Genomic DNA, 24,849 nt, shown 5'->3' with positions numbered 1-24,849 from the left:
TAGAGTTCTGGCTTACAGAGCAAGTTCCAGACCAGCCAAGGCTACATAATAAAAGACTGTCTCTAAAAAAAATTTTTAAATACAGTTTTTTAAATTTAAAAAACATAAAACATATAAATTCATTATTCATGCAATAAACCCTTCCTGAGCAACTCCCAGGGGAGCCAGATAGTAGCTGGCACAGCCAACAAAGCTATGAACAGAATACTACTACCCCTCTGCAATGTTTCCATTATAATTGTACTAGTACCTTCCTTTCCTAATTTAGTCACAGCTCACTAGTCCTGCTAAGTGTGCCAGGGCAGATTCCTAGGTAATGTCTTCTTATTCGAGATGAAGAAATAACTCCAATTAATACTACAGACATTATTCACTGAGACATAGCTCTCCCTTGTTGTTACTTCCTACAAACAATACTTTAGAGCAATGTAGACCCATAAAACATTACCACATTCCCACAGCCTGGACTCTTTTCCCAGCAAGAGGGAAGTACAGTGCATTTGTCACTGACTCAGAAAAGAGGTTTATTTTGCTCACTAAGTCAACAAAATATTTCCTGCTAATGAGATCAAAGAATGAGATGAACTGAGAATAGAGTGGTTGGGTTCGACAGCTGGTTTACATGTATATGTTAATGATGTATGAGATAAGGTAAGGTCAAATTTCCTTTCATCCGGTAGAATGGAACTTAGGTTTCCAGGCTGGCTTATCAAACTCTGGTGGCTTTGTTTGTACTGGTTAACAGGCATCTGAAACAGCAAGTATCATTTCTAAATATTCTCTTTTTCTATCAGGTACAAGAGACAGGGGCTTTCAAGCATGGCTTATGACGTTATATTGCCAGATGCACTGATGTGTCATCCTATCAGAACCATGCATAGTGGTTAAGTTCCACAGATAAGTGGAGAACACAGTACCTTTTCTTTCAAGGACCCTGATACTGTTAAAATTTGGGCTGCTATCTACAATGAACACTAAAGTGAGAGCCATGACAGAAAGATTTAAAAGTAGACATAATTCTAAGACATATATCCAAGAAATGTTTGATCGGTTAAAATCGAACCACCAAAATACACTTATCTGTTCCTTAAATATTAATTCAACTCTACAATATATAAAAACTGCCCAAGTAGCTTAGGACACAAGACAAACTTGATCCCAGCCATCCTGAAGCTAACAGGAAAAGTCAGAACTAGAATGTCAACAGAAACCAACTGGACCCCAGGCACTGTATTGAGAGTCAGGACACTTAGGAGCCAAAGGATGCAAGTACAGAGATCTGAAGGTGGTATGTATGAGACTGGAAGCTAGCAAGATGGTGGCCAGCTGCATGTAAGCCTCATAAAAAAGCTGCTGTAACAAGGTCCACTTGGACTCCCTGGGCCTGTGTGTGCAAAAGTCACAGTTAAATTTTCCAGGCTGACTGGCACCCAGGAGTATCATGGGATCCTGTGTGAGAGGTGCCCTGTTAAGCTAAATATAAAGCTGATGTGCGCATTAATAGTCCTGATACATTTTTGAGCTCATAAAATAAGGACGTTGAAACACAATATTGAAGTTCTAATTTAACTCATGTTATTTATGACTTTAAGGTTAATCCAAATTAAATGAGAAGCCGAGAAAGATTCTAGTTCCCTTCGCATAAGCAGGATCAAGAAATGAACTATCACAGTAAATGAGGTCTGGGCTACAACAAACCAGTCTAAATGCTGCATTGAAGAGGGATAGGGAAAGGTTTCAGGTGGCCTGAGGGGAAACAGTCAAAGTAGCTGTAAATAGTAATGACAGTGAGACAGCAAATGTGACACTAAGTCTGAGTCTCGATAATGTTCTTCTGGCAATCCTCAAGGATGGCGAAGTATTACCCTTGGAGAGAAGGGTTTCTGTTACCAGTCAGGAAAGTGAACCCCAAGCAAGTCTGGAGAATAAGACTAAAATTCAAATTGATACTAAAAAGTGCTGACAATCAACCAAACATGATTATCATCACATGCATTTTACCACCTTTAAAAAATTCCTAAAATAAATACAAACCCGAAAAGCTCTCTTCAGTAATTAATGCACATAATCTTTGAATACGTACCATAAAACACAGTTCTGAAAACTGCCCTAGTACTTCACAATCACACCCTTCTACATAATCTCTATTCTCCAATAACTAAGCATCTAGCTGGGTTTAACATGTGAAGCTTCATGGGCTGGAGAGAGGGCTCAGGGGTTAAGAAACTGCTTGTCTGAAGTTAGAGTCAGCAGAACCCACGTAAATGCCAGGTGGGTGTGGCATGAGATCACTGGCACACAATGGACAGCTTGAAACCAGCAGGAATGGCAAACTGGTTCAGCTGAGACACAGCGTCAGTCAATAAGGCAGAGTGCCACTGGCCTTGAACCTTCATGTGTGTGTACCCACACAAGAATATGCACACGCACGCACACACACACACACATACACACACCACGAATTCGAGAAGAAGAAAGAAGGACCTGCATTTCCACAAAGGTAGACACAGACCACCTGCCTCCCTATAAGCCAATGGCTGCCCAAGCACTGACACCACAGGTATAGTTAAAAATACCAAGGAGATAAAGTGGCCCCAACACTTTGAACAAATATTTGCTAAGCAACTACTAAAGCTAACTGAATGTCCACCTATTGGTAAACGGGTCCACTTCTAGGGTAGCCAAAAGAAAGGCATTTCTATAGCCAACAAATACACAAGTAAGAACGTTCACAGGAGCTGGACTGCAGCAGCCAGTAACTGAGAACACTGCAAATGCCTATTAAAGAGGCAGTCTCTATTTTCTGATGCTAGTTACTGCACGATGATCCTGAGTGATTTTTTAGAATCTTGTCTCCCCTAGTCAGAAACCAGGGTCATTTCCCCTTTCTTTACAAGACGAGCATCTTACAACTGCCTCGAGTAGTAATAAATATACAATGGGCATTAATAGCACAGAAGTGTCAAGTCCAAGTGACAAGGACAATACAGCCTCTTTGTGGCTTACCCCCCAACCTCTGTATTCTTGGAATCCAGCCATATATCTCATGAGAACAACCTCAAGCCATACTGTAAGGCAGCACTTAGTGTCCTCTCACTGACTCTGACTGAGAAACAACCCTTCATATAACAGTAGGTGTAACCTTCAAACAGCCCAACCTGAAACTGAGTGAATCAGACATAAGCACACTCAAACTGCATGCAGATCTGTGAAGAAAGCAAATATCCCCATTGTTTTAAGCTATAATCCTGAACAATTTTTCAGGAAGCCAGAGTAACTAAAACAAATCCTGGGCAATAGAAAGAAACTGCTACATAAAACATAAGTAAAATCCACTTACAAAATACAATGCTGAAGGAAAAAAACCAAACATAAAACAGTAAATGTTGCATGACACTGTTTTTTGAAAAACTAAAATCTAAAACTAACCTATGGTGACAGAAAATTAAGTCCTGGGTAAATTCCAAACAGGAAGACAGTACTGATGGAAAATAATTGTAATAAACCTCAGGGGCACCAGAAATACTCTACTGATTGAACTGGTTAATTACACTATAAAAATTCTTAGGTAAAATTTATTTTAATGTCTGAAAAAACAGTACTGACAAAAATGTATAATTTTAAGCAAAAAATGTTTAAAATCTGTACATTTATCTTTGTTTTGCAAAATAAAGTCGTAAAAAAAAATTCTTAGGGATATACATCTAAGACTAGTACACATTGTTGTATGTAAAAAAAAAAAAAAACAATACAACTTTTTTAAAGAGTATATCCAAGAACTAGCAAGATAGTAAGGAATGAACAATCACCATCCTAAAGAGATTAAGAATCCAAAATAGAGAGTGTAGCACTGTAGGTTTCTTTATCCCAGGAAGCTGATGCCTGATCAAAACAGGTACCTGAGAGGTCACACTGTACTTAGGCAGCCCTGAGCACTAAAAGGCAAAGTGCCATGGTGTCAGAGAGAACGAGAACCAGCCCCTTGATTTCAATTAAGACTTCAGCAAAACAAACCCCAAAAGACAGGACAGCCTGGAAGTAAACTAAGCCCAAGCATAAACTAGGGAAGGGACAGGAGAGGACCTGAGGCTCACAGGCTAGCCACCCAAGATGAATTATCAAGGCCAGATCAGAGCCACTCTATCAAAACACAAGGAAGGTGGTTCCTAAGTAACGATACCCAAGGTTCAACTCTGGCATGCACATGGGCCCACATTCAATCATGTGCCCACACCTCCTGCATAAGTGCACACCCACGCACAAAACAGTAATAATAAAAAAACACATCAAAACTCAGGTAAACAGTGGGAGTAGTAAAATCTATAATCCCAAACTGAAACAAAAAAAAAAAAAAAAAAAAAAGGAAGGAAAAATAAAAGTGTAATTTTTAAAAGCTCAAGGCGAACCAAGAAAGAATTTTAAGAATAAACTGCCTAGGTAAGACAGATTTCCAAAGTATCCTCCACACCTATCCAGATTTTTTTCTTTTGTGATTTGTATTTCACCTTGTCTTATCCTACTCCATACGCACTGACAGATTAAACTGCCAAAAACCAACAAAGTGAACAACCCAGCAACTCACAGGGGAAAATGGTGTGTGAATACCACACGCCTTCTGTAATAAAACGTGGATCTGCCATCCTTAGTAACATGGCTAGTGCAAAATTAATATACTGAGCAGTTCTTAAGCGACAGTCTACCACAGCACTCTAGCACTATTTGCTTTTTAATCCAACAAGTGGAAGGAAACTTCCAGAGATATGTAACTTCTGCTACACTCATAACAGTGTCAGGAAGACATGGTACATAGGTACACCTTGCACAGATAACTAAGATAACTAAGTCATTTCTGTAGAGACAACACCACTTAGGGTTGAGACAAAATTTCTGAGTTGATTCTGATCTTGCTATGAGCAAGTGAAACAACCCCAATACTAGACATTTTCTCTTAGGGTAGACAGCTCCTAAAGTTTTGTGAAGATCAGGCATGCTTAAATACTGTAGTCTAAGCCAATGAGGGAAAACAATCACACTAAATGGACAATCAGCAATGATCCTTACTATCTTTGTTCTGGGAAGAAGCAAAGGATATTTTACTTAGCATTTAATCTGAGTTTTACTGCTATAGAAACTAACAGTAACCCAAGAGTTCTAGAAGCAAACACTTCAGTGGACAGTCTTTCCCAAGTCTTGTATGGCCATGAGGACCAAGCAGGCTGACTCAATCTCTGGGATGACTGAAACAGAAGAGAGAATGGTTCAGGAGCTTCCCTTCAAGCAGAGGCAGGTACACAGGCCATGTGGGGAAATCTCCTGTGACCTCAACATCAGTCTCCCTCACTCTGAACTGTGGACACACTTTCCCCTCACCCTCCGACATCCTAATTTTATGAAGAAATAAGCTTTGAAGGATTAAGTGTTGAGGTGAGCAAGCCTGTAGATGACACTGGCCAGCCAGGAATGGTTTCTGTGCCTCGAATTCCCACACTCTCTAGTCCCTGTACACTGTGTGGACAAATGCTACAGGTCAGACTCTCTTCAAATTGTGATTCTTAGGTTAACTGCAAAAAATGGGAGAAACCTTTTAGAGGGGAAAATGATTCTCTAATATATAATTAGATCACATCTGTAAATGGAAAAATGCTTCTCACAAATTACACTGAAGGGGCAAACTGTAAGTCTGTGGTAATTACTCTGAATTGCACTGCTTACAAAACAAGGATGGTTTAAATAGAACTAAACTCAGAGCCATAAAATGTCTCCTCCTCTCTACCTGAAGTAGTAACTCTCAAAGTTTTAGTATTCTAAATTCTCTGACTTCCTTAACATTCCTCAATTTCTCAACCAAAATCATTTTGTTCTCAATTTGCTAAAAGGTTGAACTCACTGGCGTCTTTCACCCATCTGTCCTGGCTACCAACTGTAACAATATTCGGCATGATGGCAGAGCTAGGCCAGTGCAAAGTGCCTGGCACTGGAGGCCCAGACAGGATCTGCTGGTTCCCACACAATGGGTGAAGGTGATCAGTCAATATACACCCAACACCAAGTCTGACACTTCTCCTTAGGTACTTGTTTAACCAGACCGGTTGTCCTCACTGAGGGCTACCTGCACAACAACAAAACACCCTGAACGGGAGTAATGGAGGGCTGGAGAGATGGTTCAGTGGTTAGGAACACTTGGTGCTAGCCCAGAGGATTTGGGTTTGATTTACATGGCGGCTCACAACCATCCAGAATTCCATTTCCAGATCTGACATCCTCCTCTGACCTCTGAGAGCAGCGGGCACACATGTGGTGCGTACACATAAAGGCAGGCAACATTCTTACACATAAAATAATTTATTTTTAAGGCTAAAGGGTGCTGACGGGTTATACTCACAGAACCAAGAACAGCCCAGAGCTGTAGAGTCTGGTTAAAAAGTAATGGCAAACAGCACTAAGGCTCAGGACCCAAACTCTGGAAGTTAGACAAAGGATGCTTCTGGAATACCTTGAGAGTGCCCCAATTCTTCAACTGGGGGCACCTGTCCTTGCAAGTGGGGCTCTGTGTTTCCCTTCGGAGTTAATTCACGCCATTATTAGAGTCATTTCCTTTCCCATTTTGATTTACAGCTTACTGGCCTGGGGAGAGTACAAACTAAGGAAGGAGCGAGACAGCACACTTAGAAGTTCTCCTATAAAATCAAGACAAACTAAAAAATATCCTGTCAACGGTGGGTCTTGGTGAGAAAAGCAGTGAGACACTGTCTTATGCCAGTTTACTCATTATTAGGGTGACTTCAACTCAATTCGAAAAGGGAAAACAATTTAAAACTCTGCCCTAGTTATCACCAACACCCCCACCTAACCCTAACCCCACCATCGACACCACTTCCAGAGACTCGGTATGGGAGGGAATTGGACACGGGTCATCTCAACTGTACTACGAAACTTTTCTGAGCTATGAAACAACTGTCTCATAGATCTAATTGTTAGGAAGAAAGAAAAGGAAGGAAGGAAGGAAGGAAGGAAGGAAGGAAGGAAGGAAGGAAGGAAATGTACGATTAAACTATTCCAGCAAAAATACTTAGACCACTGTCCGTATAACTTCTTCCATTCGTGTCGCACTATTGCCCCAAAGCATATTAGTCTTATTTAAAAATAATAATAATAATAATAATCTGGGGTAGGGAAAAGAAGTGAACAGAAGACTCTACTAACACAGCTTTATTCGAAAACCCCTGTACGCTGAGTTTAAAAATAAAATTCAAAGTATCGGTCGATTAAACGGAGTGTGGCTAGAAAGAGCCCAGAGATCCAGATGCTCAACACATATGAACGTCCCACCATGGAGTTAGGACTGCTCTCAAGCGCTGGCATGAAAACACCTGCGAGCTACCGTGCTCATCCCCCAAGGAAAAGCCGCGCTCCCGGAGCTCCAAACTATCCAACAAAACTTTGCAAGGGCGCACGGATCGCCAAGGCTTTCCAGCTCCCTCCCTCGCGCCCATCCTCCCCGGGGCTGCTCCAAAGTTCTAGCGGCATCCAGGCAATCTTTTCAGCGAACGAAGTTTGCCTGGGTCCTGCCCACTCGCTCTCCTGCAGGACGCAGCAGAAACTTGTGAGGGAGACACGTCTCCCCGGGGACCGAAACTCGCACGCGGGGTGGGGGAGGAAGGCGGCCAAAGCGGTCCGCCTCCCCGGGGGTCTGGGCCCTCCCGGCCCCCGGCTCGCTCGCCAGCGCGCGCCCGCCCGCCTGTCAATCACACCGCAGACCCCCCCCCCACGGGCGCGCGCGTAACTCGGCGCGCGGGCTCCACGGGAGCCGGCTCGGTCCAGGCCGCGCCGCCGCAGCCTGCCCTCTGCCCGGGACTGGGAATGGCGGCGGCCGGCTGCCCGGAGCCAATTCCGTCCGAGCCCCCTCGCCTTTACACCCCGCCAGCCCCTCTAGCAGCGGCTGAAGAGAAAAGGAAGTTACCTCCAAGCGGTCCCGGCGGCGGCGGCCAGTCGCGGGAGGCCGAGAGGGTCCGGCGCAGCGGTGGCGGCGGCGGCGGCTACCGCAGTGCCCTCCGCCCCATTGTTTCCCTTCCAGGAGGCTCCCGGCAAAGCCGAGCCCGGGAACCAGGAAGTTCCCCGGCGCGACACCTCCTGCCGCCGCCGCTATGGAAACGGCCCCCGCCTTCCCCAGGGCGGCTCGCCCGGGACCCCGCCTCCGCGCCGCCGGCCCCGCCCGCCTCACGGGCCGCCAACAGTCGCCGCTGCGGCCGCGGCCGCCGCCATCTTGGCGCGGGCGGGCAGCTCCTGCCTTCCCGGCGGCACGTGCGCCGCTCCCGCGTTCCCGCTGGGCGCGCTCCCGCTGGGCTGCGGGCGGGGGCCGACTGCCCAAGCCCCTCTGCAGGAAGACGGGGTCCGCGGGCCCGGCGGCGCCCAGAGATCGCCCCAGAACTCCGCAAGGGCTCGGACCGATGCTGCGTCTGACACCTGGGGGCGGGTGACAGAGCAGGGCGCCTTTTGTAGCTGGGGCCATCTGCTTGCCAGCTTTCAGACCTACTGCACTTGGGTTTCTCTTGGAGTCATCTGCTTCGCGGAGTTGTTCCCTGCACGAGGGTGTGCTTGCTAGTGTGTGCACAGTGAATCTGTCAATAGAGTGGCGCTGTTGCTGACACAAGGTCACAGTCAATTTCCAGGCATTTATACCAAGTGTTCAGATCTGCACGACTTTAAGTAGGCTACGGTGCGCGAGCCTTTTGCTACCAAAAAAAATGTGTTCAGTGTTCATCCCTGCCCCATCTTTAGGTCAGCTTTCTTTTTCTTTTTTTTTTTTTTTTTTTTTTTTTTTTTTTTTTTTTTTTACTGTCAAGAGTTTTCATCTCCACAGTCTTCCATTAAGGGATGATGTAAACTTCCAACACTATAATTTGCTGACAGTTAAGATGATTTATTCAATAGATGCTGCAAAGGTTTGGGTGTGCAAGTAACTAAAAGGCTTCTGTCCTTGTTTCCAGGAACTGGAATGACTAAAGCTGGCAACTGTGCACTGCTGTTACTCTCTCTTTCCCAGGCTGGTGAAACGTGACCCTCTTTGCAGTGAAGGACTGAAGGGGAGGCAGAGTCCTGGCCCTTCCTCAGCATGCAGACTTTTAACACCTGTGACTAGTTGGGTCTTAGGTGACCTCTAAGGCCTCTTCCAACTCTCAAGTGCTGCTTAAAACTCAAGTGTTGGGGAGGTGGGGCCTTCCAGTGAAACCCAGGCAGGACCTTTTGTATGGACACACACACACTGAGCTACATTCACAGTTTAAAGACAATACATAATAAAAAATGTATCCTTTCATTCAGATCTTCATTTAAACCAGGCTTGGAAACACTACTTTTGTGGGTTTTATTTTGTTTATTCTGGTATGTACAAAATGACACAATTAGTTTGAAGAAAATCAGGTCAAAAGTTGGCCATGGGAATATTTTCAGCACTCCAATACTTCCCTATAAGGAATAGAATTCCCAAATTAGCAAGTCTCCAAAGCATTCTCCATTTGTGACAATCCCTACCTACCAAGTCTTTTCAGATAACGGACATACAGAAGTCCTCCAAAGATGCTTATAGAATTAAATTGCAATGTTTGAGCAACCATCTCACTAAGATACCGTGGGAATCCCATAGAGGCTCAAGAGAATTCATCTGGAAATTTTACCACAAATACAAAAACTTCATTGAGTTGGAGGGACAGTGCTGGACACAAGCTTCAGACATTTGTCGGTGTGGAGTTTATATTAGTCTAATACTGTCTTCTAGGCTCAGTTGTCAGCACTATTGGCCCAGCTTCAGTAGCAGTCTGTACTATTGTGAATATTCAGAAGCACAAGAATGAGAGTGGCTGAATTTCACTGAAAACTTACACAAATGGGAACACTGGAGTCTTGGGTGGTGGTTTAGCAACCCCTGTCCTAAAAACAAATGCGTGTTTAGATTATATTCACTCCATGGTTCTATTCTCGCAAACATAGGATACATACCAAGATGCCCTTCAACAGGGGGGAAAGGATAAAAGTTTACTGTGAATCAAGTACCAAAGAAAATGACAACGGGGATAAACAGTTTGTATCTCCAATGAAAATATTCCACAAATGCCAAACATTTAGAACTTTCTGACCACCCGATGAAGGAAGAGTGACATTTGCATCTTGTTTTTTGGAGGTTATGTTGTACTCATATACAATATTGCCAAAGGTAAAAGTATACGTTTACATTTCCCTCAAGACACCATAATAACTACGGTCAAGAGTATAATTTGTGGTGAGAGCATGAAAATATAGAACATGAAGAAACTTTGAAAAGTAAACTCTTCATCCTTCACTTACATCTTCAAAAATACGGATCAAAGGCGCTGTTCCTAGAGTCTCCTGTAAACTGAGACTTTGCCGTGTGGATCTATGGCTATGAAGACCATTTAGGTTTGGGGAGAAGCCAAGGGGGCTGTGCGGTGGAGACTCTGGAAAGCCTCACGTGGTTCGTCTCACCCCCTATAGTCATTTCTGAAATTCCCAAGGAATGCTCTGTTGAGTAGAAAAGTCAGTTTCAATATCTCTGTGTATGATTCATCATGATAAAGAAAAATGAAAGATCAGTCAATATCCATGGACCAAATGTCAATGAAATAAGCCTTTTCCCATGGCTCATATTTTTTCCTTAAAAAAAAAGAAAAGTCCTTCAGTCTAAAGGAGAAGGTAGTGATGAAGAGCCAGGGGGATCCCATGGCTGGATCATGAATAGTAAACTCACACAGATGGTGCTGCAAACAGTTTGCTACAATGATCTGGGTGGTCTCACTGGTGTTCTGGGGGACTTGGGAAGTGCCCCTCTAGCTTAAGAGCACACATGCCAGGATATTGGGGAACTTGTCTGTCTTCCATCCTGTTCTATTCTTTGGTCCAGTTTGTCTTCTAGCCATCGTGAGCTTCCTCTGAATAAATATAGAAAGAACGAAAAGGAGAAAGAAAGAGTAAGGAGAGACCACTGAAAGAAACGACACGAAGGTGTATCAATACCCAAGTCTTCATATGTAAAAAGTTCCTCTTGTTTTTCACATGCTCAAACAGATCTCATGAATCAAAAAAAAAAAAAAAAAAAGTTTAGAAACTACTCCTTTTCAACTACAGAAGTTACCACTCACTATCTCCCCTGCTCCTCGCTGGTCGTCATCCTGTTCCTGGTGACACAGTAAGACAGTTATCACAGTCTGCCAGGAATCTATAATGAGGCTGGATCAGTTTTCAGATGTGCCACTTTGTCTTCGAAGCTCTGGAGGACTATCTGTCGGCTGCACTTCTGTCTGTGCCCAGAGTTACCTCCCGGTGACAGATGACATGCCATTATTTCTAGGACTTACAGTTGTTGATCCTTGAATGGGATCTGAGCATTTACAGCACTAGTGTGGCACTCGGAGGACAACTTTCAGGAGTCAGTTGTGTCCCTCTACCTTGCAGGTCCCAGGGATTGAGCCCAGGTCATCAGGCTTTAACCTGAAGAGCCATCTCACTGGCTCCATTTTTTTTTTAACTTTCATCAAATGGATAAAATTTAAATATTAAGATGTATAAGATATTGAAAAATTAAAATTTCTTCCTGTCATTTTTTTTCTCCATTTTAGTGTTAAAACATTAGCCTCCGTGAACATGATTGTTACTAACTCTTTAACTCTTTGTATGCTGCATGGTAGTTTTCCCAGGAGGCCTCCCAGTGACCCATACCTACCATTTTTTCACACACTGCTACCCTCCCTCCTTTTAGATCTGATGGCCCTGTAACTCAGTGCGGTGGGAATGAGGCAGAGTGGTTTCTAAGATGAGACAGAAGAAACCTCAAAGTTTCTACCTGAGTCTCTGAAATCCTTTGAGCACTTTCTCTCCGAAGTCAGATCCTGTCAGGGAAGAAACCCAGGCAGCTTGCAGAGAGCACACTAGATAGGCAACCTCACCTGAGCCCACGGTGAACAGCAGCCAACTTCAACTGTTGGCCACACGGGTGAGGCAACTGGACATTGGGTGCCTGGAGTCCCAGCTGAACAACACCCTGAAGAACCCACGGTGGGGACGTTTCAGGTGAGTCCAGGTAGCCCAGGGAACCACAGAACAGTAATTGCAGACAGACTTCACAGTCCTTTGTCACAAACCTGCAGGAAAAGTGCAATAAATGTATTAAAGATGAACTTCTGGGCTGGTGAGGTGGCTCAGTCACACACAAGTGTGATACTCAAGTCAATCCCCAGAAGCCATGTGAAAAGCCAGGCGTGGTGGCACACTATCATAGTCCCAGTATTGAGAAGTAGAGACAGGCAGATGCCTAGGGCTTTCTGGCCAGCCAGCTAAGCCCAATCAGGGAGCTCCAGGACTATCTGAGACCCTGTCTCCAACAAAACAAGTCGCACAGCTCCTAAGTAACACACTCACACACTGTGCATGAGTCCCCAGACACACACAAACCCACAAATACACACACACACACACACACACAAGCAAAGTCCTGAGGCTATATTTAGCCATATTTCACCTAAAGTTTAATAACAAAATATTATCAAAATCTGCAGAAATGCCATGGTCATAGGTCAGGCTGTGAAAATAGCACATTCTGGAAACTGTAAGGGCACCTTCTTTTCCTGAGAACTTTCTAATTTTGTCTAGGTCTCTGCTTTGAGGTGGGATGATGCATGATTAGACTCTGCAAAGCAACATAATGACCTTGATCAAAGTAAATACACATTACTTTCAATTACATTTGACTCAGACATGAAATAAGTCCTTGACAACCTACTCTGACTAAAAAGGAAAAGACATAAGGGTTTTAAGCAGCCAGACTCAAGACTCTTGAAAGTGAGGCTAGAGATGAAAAAAAAAAAAATGACTTTTTGATCTGCCTAGCTTTTTCTGTCTGATAATATGCATTGAAAATTACAGGCTCATAATTCTTCATCTGTAATTTTGAAATTCACAAAGGTCTTCAAGTCAAAACATTTTTAATGTAGGCTACTCGCTTTTCTTTGGGGGTGGTGTTGGTTGGAGCTTTTGGGTTGGTTTCTTCGAGGTGGAAGCTAACTATGTAGTCCAGGCTGGTCTTGAACCCCTTTTACAGCCCAGGTTCACCTCGGACTCTAAGCTATCCTTCTGATGCCTGACTAGTTATACTTCAAACTTTCAGTGTGTTTGATCATAGACGTCATGCTTACACCTAATGCACGGCACTCCAGGAGTCCATAGTCCATGTCATCCTAAAACATAAGAGCTTCTGAGTTCTGGGCCATCCCTGGTCTCAGACATAAAGGAACTATGTATGACACAGACCCGCTGTGAAGGTGAAAGTATTCAGCCAGTCTCTCGAGTCAGAAACAAATCCTGAACTTCTGCTGCTCCACAGCTCTGAGACTTGGCATAGCTGTGTGGCCCTGGGCCCCAACTCACTCCTCTGCAAAATGAGTGAGAGACGCTGCCTCACAGACTCTCACAGAACTAAACAGATCACACACGCAAAAGGCTTAGCCCAGTGGAAGGTAGTGAACACTCAGCAAACACCCAAAACGATCAGGAAACTATTCAAATACTAGGATTCCGCCATTTTAAGTCTTTGGAGTGTATCAAAGGGTAAGGTCAAAGGTCAAAACTTTCCAGTAATTCCATATCAGCTTCGGACCCTCTGTTAGGAAGCTACTCTACCCAGATCAGAAATCAAAGTGAACGGCAGATCATCACTGCGATGTCTTACCCTTCAACTTAGCAGCTAGTGACCGTCAAGGGTGTGTCGGTGTGCTGGGGCCTAGCCCAATTCATTCCAAAAATGTGCATCTGCCAAACCTCTCATGTCAGCTGCTTCAAAAGCAATGATGTATCCTTGTGTCTTCCAGATGCCATGGGGGAGGGGGACTCTATACCTTATCAGAACTATAACTGCCAAGGAACATAGAGAATCACAGCTCCTGGGTGCCCAGCCTTTCTGATACCATAGTCACCAAGTTGTTCGAGGATGTTTTGTGTACCGTGTATTCAGATGTGCTGACTTCTGTACCTTAGAGATCTGCTTGCAGTCCGGCTTGGTGTTGTCATTATTATGAAGCATTTCCTTATTCATATTTTGTAAAACTATGTTCTCCGTCATCTTCTGATTGGTCATTAAGAGCTGATCAGCCCATAGCTGAGCATGAGAAAATAAGGCGGGTCTTACATGCCCTGACAGAGAAGAGGGTCTCAGGTGGGCATGTAGGGGGCGGGGTCGGCATGGGGGGGCGGGAACGGCATGTGGGGGGGCGGGGTCACCATGAAGACACGCTGAAAGAAGGAGGTGCCAGAGCAAAACTGCAATAGCAGGTAATGCCATGTGACTGGAAGCACTCCAGGCCAGCATAGTCGAGTTTGAATAGATCAGAACCTACCTAGATATAGTGCAAGAAGCTTATTAATAATCAATTAATTAACTAGTATGAAGGTTTCCATGTCGTCATTGGAGAACAAGAGGAGGCATAGAAAAGCCCTGAACTTTTATATCGAGTGAAACAATTTATGTTGGTAGACTAGGGCTCAAACCCACGACCTCATATAAGCTAGGCAAGCACATCCCCTGTCCTCAGCCCCACCACAGAATTTTCCATGAAAGCTCTGGGAGTGAGGGGCTTCCTGATGCGTCTGCAATTGCTTGAGTCTGCAGCAAGAGACTCAAGGCTCTGTATTCCGCACCTAAAGCAGATGGCTAAAGGGAAGTTCAGTTGCTAATCAGAGAGTTTATGTGGCAAGTGAAAAAAATGTAGTGCTATTAAATGTTCCTCTTAATTTCCCAGGATCAAATAATTCTCCCTGTCAAAAAGAAAAATCCTCATTCTATTTATGTTATCACTTCCTAGTTGCTTTCCTTTCAGTTGACTCATCCCTATGTAAATACATTTAGAGAAAATTTTGAATAAATATCTAAAGTAAAATGCAAATCACAGCAGTAGAACACAGGTGTCATGTCATATAAATAGAGGATAAAAAATAAAAACGAACATATTGGAAATAAGACAATATTAAAACCAGTTAGTAAGAAAGTCCGATGCCTATTCCCTTTGTTAAAAAGAGAGATTACTCTGTGTTAGAGATGTTGGTTGTCGTCTTGGGCAGGTTTTCCGTTGCTGTGAAGAGACACCATGACCACAGCAACTCTTACAAAAAAAAATCATTTAATTGAGGCTGGCTTACAGTTCAGAGGTTATCATCGTGACTGGAAGCGTGACAAAGTGCAGGCAGACTCGGTGCTGGAGAGGTAGCAGAGAGGAAACCGGAAGTAGCATCTGGATCCACAGGCAGTAGGGAGAGACTGTGAGCCACTAGACTGCCTTGAACCTCAGAAGTCTCAAAGCCTACCACCAGTGACACACTTTCTCCAACAAGCCACGCCTCCTGATAGTGCCACTTCCTACAGACCTATGGGGGAATTTTTAGTCAGATCTCCACGGTTGGACTAACGGCAAATATCCTACCCGCAGTCTTTGTTGGTTTATTGGCTCCTCAGATGATGCTTTCACTGGGACCAAAATGAAATCCCGATCCATGAAGAACCAAAGCTGTCACCATGAGAGAAAATGGTGTTCAAAGCCTTGATCGCCTTCCCTACTACAGCAGGCCCTACCTGTGTTTCAGGTAACACACTTTCTGACACTTCGACTTATTAGGTTAGCTGAGGGTCAGGCTGTTGAGGGGCACCATTTCAGGAACTACTCAGAAGTCGGGTGTTGCATCATGTCAATATGCTTTCTCTGTGCTAACTCGGTCATCAACAAGATTGTCACCATCCTTGAGCTACAATTCGTGTGACATGAAACCAACTATTACAAGTGAACCTTTTATTAGTGTTTAGGGCACTCACTGTATAACTGCTTCCTCTAACTCCCAAACACTTTCATTGTCCCACCCCAAAAAAGCCTGTGCCCCACGTTCACTAAAGCAGTTCTGTTGTTTCCCAAGCAAACACAGACCCTGGCAACCTCTAACCTACTTCCTGTGATATGGGACCTGGTATCGACCATTTCTTTCCCTAACATGTCTTTGGGGTTTATACACATTGTAGCATGTACTAATACTTCCTTTACATGGGCAATTATATCACAACTGGTTAGTATATGTAAGGCTGGCAATTTGGGTTTTTCTACCTTTGGGCTATCATGAAAATTGCTATTATAAACGTGTATGTATTTGCTTGAGCAATTATTTCTCATTGTTTCAGGAATGTGCTTAGGAGTGGGATTTCCGGATCCTGTTGTAGCTTTATGTTTAAGGAAGTACTTTCTAAGGAGACACCAAACTGTTTCTACAATGGCTTTTATTCCCACCAACTGTGCACAGGTTTCCAATTTCTCCACATCCTCCATAAACACTTGTTATTTTCCGTTTTCATGACTGGAGCCATCCCTGTGCGCACAAAGTGGTATCTTGTGGTTTGGTTTGCATTTCCCTAAGAACAAATGATATGAAGCATCTTCCATGTGTATACTGCTGCTCTGAGTAACTTCTTTGGAAAACTGTCTATTCAAGCTACTTGATCATTTTTTAATTAGGTTGCTCGAATTTTTATTGCGTTATAAACATTCTTTGTGGATCCTCTCATCACATATACAATTGGCAAATATTTTCTTCCATTTAACAGTTTATATTTCATCTTATTGATAATATCCTTTGATGAACAGTATCTTATTTTTCTGACATTCAATTTATTATTTTTTTACTTTGTTATATTTTCATCATCACTTCTATTGGCTTATTGCCAAATCTAAAGTAAAAAAAAAAAAAAAACTTTTCATGGTACTTTATATTTTTACAAATATAAATTTTTATGGCCCTTATATTAATTTAAGATTTTAAAGTTATATAATTCACATATAACTAAGGTAAATAAATCCATTGACCCAGATCAACTTTAGAATGATGGGAATTTACCCATGCTTGACACTGTTTCTTTAATAAATGAATTTGGTTAGCCAAGAATATGAGCAAATCACTATGGTGCATTCTACAACATCTGTATTTATGTTTATTCACATCATATAGTATTCCTGTGTACAAGCAAGAAGTGCCCAGAAAGTACTGTGATCCAGTGCTGAGGTCAGACACTTGACCCCCAGTTCATAGGATGAAAGGCAGTGGAATTGTAAATAATTACAAAACCACCTCAAACTCATCTAAGCAACAAAGACAGTTGGTGCACAACAGTGAGCTTTATCTGATCTCATACCAGATTCCTTCTCTGCCTGCCTTTGTCACGTCCACTCTCCCAAGATGGTGGCTGATGATTTCCACAGAGACCCAGGCCTCCTTGATCCTCATTTAGAGAAGGCAAGCAACTCCCAGCAAAGGCTTCCCTGTGTCTGGACTCTGGTGTGCCTAAACTACATATCTGCACATACCAACAGGCACAATGTACATTTCTGTTAGCTGCTCTCCTCTTCCTTCACACGCTGCCAGTTCAAGATGAGCTTCTTTCATATGGGAGGTGTATGTTTCTCAAATGATAAAATTGGCAAATGACAAAGAAAATGTTAAGAAGCTAGCATGATGTTCCTCAAGGTCATTGAAGAGACACGAACAGGAAAGATGCAACTGCCTGGTCACGTAGCGGAAGAGTGTTAAGGTCCATTTGTTTCATATATAAAAATAGAAATTAATTATCCATTTTAGCTGGACCACTGGTGTCAGGTGAAAATCAGTAATCCTATAAGGGTAACTTGAGAGCACATCATGGACTGCTTCAAATGCCTGAATAAGGGGTTTAGATTTAGTTCACTAGGCAATAGGGAGAAAAAGGATATGACTTCCTCACTGGAGAAAAATTGCTCTAAAACTGGTAAGGTATTTTTAATTTGCTAGATGATGGATCTTGATATTTAATAAGCTATATTCATTGCTCACTCAGTAAACAAATGTTTAGTGAATACTTACTGATGTCCATATGCATTGTATTGTATTGGCAGTAGCTGGACATTCAGGATCAATTAAACAGCAAAGCCATTACTCTTGAGGGACCTGTTAGGGGGTGAAGACTATGACACACAGTCAGAGTCTGATTTCTTATCTGCTTTGGAAGGTGTTACATTCTGGGCTGAGCTTGTCAATGGGAAGCAAGACAAAAACCACTGCCAGCAAACCCAACCTCTGGCATCTCAGAGACCAAGCACTTCAGGTAAAGCTACTCCTCAGCCCTAACTGGGTGATACAGTGAGACAATCTGAGGGTCTTCTTTACCGCAGTCTCAGAGTGGCCATTTTTATAATGGACGGCTCTTATCTCAGTGATGGACACAATATTTTCATGCTAAAAAAAAAAATTAAAGCAGTGGCCGACAAGATGGCTCTACCTGTAAAGGTATTCAGGCCAACACCTGAGTTCAAGTTTAATTTTCTAAGGCTACAATCATGGTTGCACACATGCGTGCACATGCATACGCCCTCGCATGGGGTGGGGGGAGGGTAGAGATGGAGGACAGGAAGAGAGAGCTGAGAGAACCAGTTGCCTCCATGGGCAAATGTTCATGCTGCCAAGTCTGAAGACTTGAGTTTGATCCTCTGGACACATAATAAATAGAAAGAACCAACTCCTGCAAGTTGTCCTTTCACACATAAACAGAGTGGATAGATCTCCTCCCTACCTCCCTTTATGACTTTCAACCAGGCCCTATTGAGGACACATGGGCTAGGGCTTAGCATATCTACAAGTCAGGACTCAAGAGCCCAGCATTTGGGAGGCTAAAGCAGAAGGTGCTCAAGTTCAAGGCTAGCCTGGGCTACATGGTGAAACCCTGTCCCAAAACAAGCAAAAACAACCAGCAACAACCATAAACAAAAAATGTTGAGGGCAAATTCAATGTTAAAGAATCTAAACCTAACAAAAATCACCAATACATAACGTTTAAAGCTGTGTTTCAACCTGTCAACAGCATACTTAATGTTTAAATCTGACCATTTCTTTTACCTGCCTACCTGGATGCCCAAAATGAATCCCATGAAAAGCTGCCAATAAATGACCATTGAGCTAAGAAGATGAAGTTAAATTCAGAGCATGTCTTGCATGATAGCCTTTATTATAATAAGTTAGTCTAAGACTCAGAACAAATACCTCTTGCCCCATATGTTCTTTACAGGTTTGGTGACATATTACAAGTTTATATTTTTCTTACCTGGCAAGAAGACACTCGAGAGAACCACTGATGTGGATTATATGTCACTTGTCTGTAGAATTTATGGGGGACCCATAGTGCCCAGAATGAAGAGGAAACATTTTCAAGGTGACCCCATAGTTCCCAAAATGAGGCAGAAGAAGTATTTTCAAGGTAGAAAAATGAAAGACGGCGTGGTAATTATATATTATCTGTTTAACTTTACTACTTGGGAAATACAAAGATAATCTTTTCAATAATTCATTTGTAAATATCCAGAGGAGAAAAGGAGAGGTACTGAGGGGCAATAATACAGATCTGAACATGCTGTGCACAGCAATTTAATTTCCCTGTATGATATTGTGGCAGGCTATGCTGGCAAAGAAGGAGAAATAGCTGTCATCAACTCTCTTCAATAGATTGCAATATGACATTACTGCCAATAAGCTGAGAGGACACCAGCCAGCTGAAGAGTGGCTGATTTCAGATGTATGTGTGACACTCATGTCAAGCCATTTCTAAAGGAATAGCATAAACACCCTTTCCAAAGAAGCACTCAAAATCAACCTTTACCACTGTTGCAGAATCTAGAGCAAAGAAACAAATCTACATAAAATCTCTCTTTTCACTTCTATTGTATCAAGATTGTGAAATGCAACAAAATTTACCTTGCTAGACCAATTTAAAATGGGGATTGATACAGCTAAGACTAGTGGTAAACCTCTCCTGTGTGTAATCCTTTATAGATAATGCAAGAACTCTGTCTTTAGAGAAAAGACAGCTTATATTAAAAAAAAAAAAAAAAAAAAAACCACACACACACACTATGCTGAAGGTTAAAAATAACATTTATTCCAGCAGTGTTGAAACCTGTTTTCATCTTGCCATTGTTGATGTCCTTCCTCTGAAAAGAATATTAATCTGAAAAGACATCTTCAAAAGCTATGTTCTATATTTTTTTTATGGCAGGATTTCTTGTGCATCCCACTCTGGCCTTAAACCCACCATGTAACTAAGATTGCCTGTAAATATCTGACCCTCAGTGTCCACCTCTCCACCCCCGCTCCCCCCCCCCCCCCGCCAAGTGCTCGGATTCCAGGCATGTGTCATCTGCCTGGTTTATCTGGTGATTAAAATAATCTGGGGATTAAATAAGCAGAGGATGCTAATTTAGTGTGTGTGCATATGTATTCATACACACTCAGACCTAAGAGTTACTGTCCTCCTTGTGTGTAAGAAAAGATTCTGGTGGAAGACAAGGGGCTGGGCATGGACAGTTCACGTCTATCACCTGAGTTTCATTTCCTCTTGGGTTTTTTTCTGTGGTTGTCGGGACTGCTCTGCAAACACTTCTGACTTTCTGCCTTGTGCACAGACCACTCGCTAGCCACTATGGGTTGAGATGTTATCCTGTCTGCTCTGCTGGAAACAGAACAAGGCCCGATGTGATTTCTTTTGCAGAACACTGAATAGTGGTGAGACTACCTAGAGTTCTCTCTCTCTCCCCCTCTTCCCTTCTCTCTCCCTCCCTCCCTCCCTCCCTTTCCCTCTCCTCTCCTCTCCCTCTCTTTTTCCCTCTTTTTTCCCTCTCTTTTCCCCCTCTCTTTCCCCCCTCCTTTCCCCCTCTCCTTTCCCCCTCTCCTTTCCCCCTCTCCTTATCCCCCCTCATTTCCCCTCTCCCCCTCTCCCCCTCTCTCCCTCTCTCCCTCTTCCCCTCTCTGCTGGAGTTGGGGTGGGAGGCATTGAAGTTGTTTTTAAATTGGACCTCATGTTATCCCAAGCTAGTCTTGAACTTGCAATGTAGCTGAGGATGGCCTTAAATATCTTCTCTCTACCTTCCAAATGTCCAGTTTATATAGCACTGGAGAGCGAACTTTGTGCATGCTAGCTGGGCAAGCACTCTAATAAATGAGATAGATCCTTAGCTTGTGATCTCTTCCTATTCCTGTGATGTTTGGGGTGGAATCCTGGGCTTTATGTATATCCAACTTTTGAGCTACTATCAAACACACAAATATGTGCAAATGCTTCAACATGGCCACAGGACAAATTATCAAAAACAACAAACGTAATACAAAGTTCAGTAAACAGCTCATAGTCAGATACCATCCCTTCTCCCAATAAGGTGCACTGTTTTGCTTTGAAATAGGGTCTTGCTATGAAGCCCAGGTTGACCTCCAACTCACACTCATACTGCCTCAGCATCCCAGATGCTAGGATTACAAAAATGTATCACGCTCTGCTTTTAATAAGGCCTGTTAAACAAAATCCCCCTCCATGAGTCAATCCACAGCACCACAATGAATTTAGCATGTACGTTTCTCCACTGTTCTTAAGCCTGGGATGGTTGGTTCCTCAGCCTTTCTCTCCTGGCACTGACCCTTGGAGAAGGCAAGCTTGTTGTGTTTTAGATAGGTACATCAATTTAGATTCGCTTGCTGATTTGTTGTTATCGGATTCATAGGATAGGGTTGCAGATTACTATCAGCTGTGGCTTGCTAAGAACAGTGCCGTAGTCACTTTGATAAGAACCTACGCTCAGGGCTCACAACCCATCTCTATTCACTCCCTTATAATGTCAAAACTCTTGTGCCAAGGGATTTCTGGGACCCCAAGCTCCTTCCTTCCTGCCTTCCCCCATAGCTCCACACAAAAGGCCACATTTTTTTCACTATTGTTCAGGAGCTCAGCCCTATACAATTTCATACTTGAATGACAAAACTGAGAAAGAAATCCCACCATTACAGCTTCCTGAAGGCTAGCTCTTAATGCTTACAAGACTGGAAGACAATTTCTTATTTCAGGGGAGACCCTGAAGTTATCACACGAGAGGAGCCTTTATCCTGGATTGCTCTTCACACTGATCACGTGACATCACCGTGGCATGGCCCATTCCGAGACAGAGACCAGAGGCAACTTCTACTTCCAAAAGACAAAGGAGGTGTTTAATGAAACACTAATCAGAGTTTTCTGTTATTCAAAAGGAGGTCTGGCTGCTCTCAGCAGCTTCTCTCTGACTTGGGCAGCAGTCAATCAAGAGATATACAACCAGACAAAATGCTAAAAGTAAGCACTGAATGTTCAATCCTAAACAGAACATTAAAATTAAGCCTATCATCACTAAGGCTCAGGGAACTGCAGAAGAGGACGACAGGGAAAAAATGGAAGAGGGGACGGGTGGAGAGGCTTGCCATGAAATGCTGCTTCTAGACAGGACGTGGCTATAGCAGTTATGAGCACACAGCAGCTGTAGTTACCTTGATGAAACCTACACAAAATCAAGGCAGCCGACATCTCAGTGTGGGTGGAGCAGAAGACTTACAGCCCCCACTCCTTATTGAGTTGCTATTGGCAATAGATAAATCCCGAAGGAGGGAGAATCGCTCTATTGAGGATGTGGCCATTTGTAGGTTTCTGTGTTCCAATGGATGGCTCCAAACCCAAGCACAGATGAGCAACATTAGTTGGACTTAATGGGTAGGTATGAAGCTGGAAGGGAACCTTCTCCCCATCTTAACTGGTCAGATAAAGGCTAGAGCAGTGGAAGGGAAAGGTGGGGCTAGAAGTTTTAGAGAAGGGAGAGAAGGAGGAGGGGGAGATAAGGAGATGGAGGAGAGAGAGGAAGACAGAGGAAGAGGAGGTGGAAAGAAGATGGAGCAGAACCCCATGGCCTGGAGGAGAAGCAAGTAGCAAGGGATGTCATAGTTGGGGAATAGAGTAGTGTAGTGTAAATCTGCCCAATCTAGGCGTAGCTTATAAATATTACAACTAAGTTGTATGTTTTTTGCATGGGCTTATTGGGGTTCGAGATTTACCACAACACAAAAAGACACGACTGCCATTCCTGGATCATGGAGTACAGAACCACTTGTGGTTAAGGTTACAGGTGGAGCATAGCCCAGTCTTTGAGAAACAGAGGTTTAGCCATAAACAGGAGTGGAACTAGTTTCTCTTCAATTTAAGATGGCTTTTAAGCTTGAGATGGAGGCAGGCTGGTTTTTCAGTAAAAGCAAATTTAGTTTTAATTGGTTATCCATTGACAACTCATTGGTCTGAGTCGAAGACTCCGAGCCGTTTGCATTGTCCATCCTTTTGCTCCTTCCTGGGACGTAGCAGTGACGTCAGCATCATGTCTAGGTAAAACCGTACAGTGCCCGACCTTCCTTACAGAGAAATGGCCAACGGCGCACAAATGAAGCATTGGCACCAGCTCTCCTTTACTGCAGCCTCTCCTCTCTGAACCAGAAATCCAGCAAATGTCCTGCCTGCCTCTCTGCAGGGTCCCTCAGCGTAAGGAAGCAGAAGCACAAGAAAGGAGGGACATCACACCAGTGTGCACCACACTGTACCAGATGGCTGGCCCTTGGTTTCTGTAACACTTGGGGGCCGGGGGGGGGGTAAATACCATTCTATCTTGTTTTAAGTGACTGTTAGCAGGGTTTTTAAATCAAATCTTAACAGACAGAATAGCTGATTATATAACTTTGGTGTGCCTTTCTCATAAGTCTGAATGTTTATGTTGCATGTGTGAGCGTGGGGGACGTTGTTTTTGGAAATGTAACAACACATAAGGGAAACTAAGGCAATCAAAGATATTACAATACTCATTGCTTGACTTTACATTTTATTAATGAATCGCCAAGATGCAAAACTCTGCTTGGTGAGCCTCAATTTTTCATAGATACCTATTTACTTACTTTTGCAGTGCTTTCTTGGCAGGAATTTCATCACCAACCAATATTCCCAGCTCCACATTAAAAGACAAAACAAACAAAAAGAGACCAGCTCTGTGTTCCAAAAAGTATTTGCTGCTAGGACTGACTGAAAACAATGTGAAACATGCTACAGTATGGATGATCTTTGAGTATGTGAGCTCAGTGAAAGAAGCCAATCACTGGACAAATACTCCAAAATCCCGTTAGATGAGGCCTAGAGCTGTCAGGTATCAAAACAGAAGGTAGAATATTGGAGACTAGAGGGGTGGGTGCTGGGATTCTGTAAACCCCACCCCACAGTTACCTGGCAACAGCCAGGTATGCTCTGCCCCAGTCACTATAAAGGAGGCCCCTTGCCCCGTCCTCTCTCTCTTGTGTTCCTGCTCTTCGCCCCCCAACTCTTGCTCCCCCCCGTCCCTCCTCTCTCCATTCCTTCCCCCCTCCTCCATGTGCTCATGGCCAGCTTTTACTTCTCTACTTCTCTCTCTGCCCCTACTATCCTCTTAACTCCCCTCCCCATGACCTGAGTAAACTCCATTCTATACTATACTGTCCTGTGGCTGGACACTCAGGGGGAAGGGATTCCCTACATGGGTCCCCCAGAGGCATCCCCTTTGCACCCATGCCTCGTGGCACCTTCATGGAGCATATCCCCCCCACTCTCCCACCCCACTCTCTTCATCTTTTTCTTAATAGCGGGGTTATTGTTCAGAGGTGGGGTTATTATTTAGAGGTCGGGTTATTGTTTGATAGGTACAGACTTTCAGTTGACAAGATGGAAAAATTCTGGGGATCGTTTACATTACATTTAATACTGCTAGGCTATACACTTACAAACAGGCAAGGTAGACGTTAGGGTTTGTTTGTTTGTTTAATGTATTAAGGCAAACATACTCTCCTGTTTTTTTCTCACTTTTCTCCGTCTCCATGATAGATTATTGATTGATCCCCTGCCCACATGTTAAATGCTCTGTTCTTTAGGTTTGTCCT

At 43.4% G+C, this 24,849-nt stretch overlaps 1 protein-coding gene across 1 annotated transcript in view; it reads right to left on the bottom strand.

The window, feature by feature from the left end:
- Positions 1-8,086, bottom strand: part of USP6NL (USP6 N-terminal like) — a gene marked incomplete at its 5' end in the record, with an annotated part of 127,966 nt that extends 119,880 nt beyond the window's left edge. Inside the window, one exon of the mRNA XM_080918303.1 lies at positions 7,961-8,086. The remainder of the gene's footprint in view (positions 1-7,960) is intronic.
- Positions 8,087-24,849: the final 16,763 nt, after the last annotated feature.

This window comes from Micromys minutus (genome assembly GCF_963924665.1).
Source record: "Micromys minutus genome assembly, chromosome: 6".
In the NCBI taxonomy this organism is placed as follows: Eukaryota; Metazoa; Chordata; class Mammalia; order Rodentia; family Muridae; genus Micromys; species Micromys minutus.
This window is presented reverse-complemented; position numbering and strand designations above follow the sequence as displayed.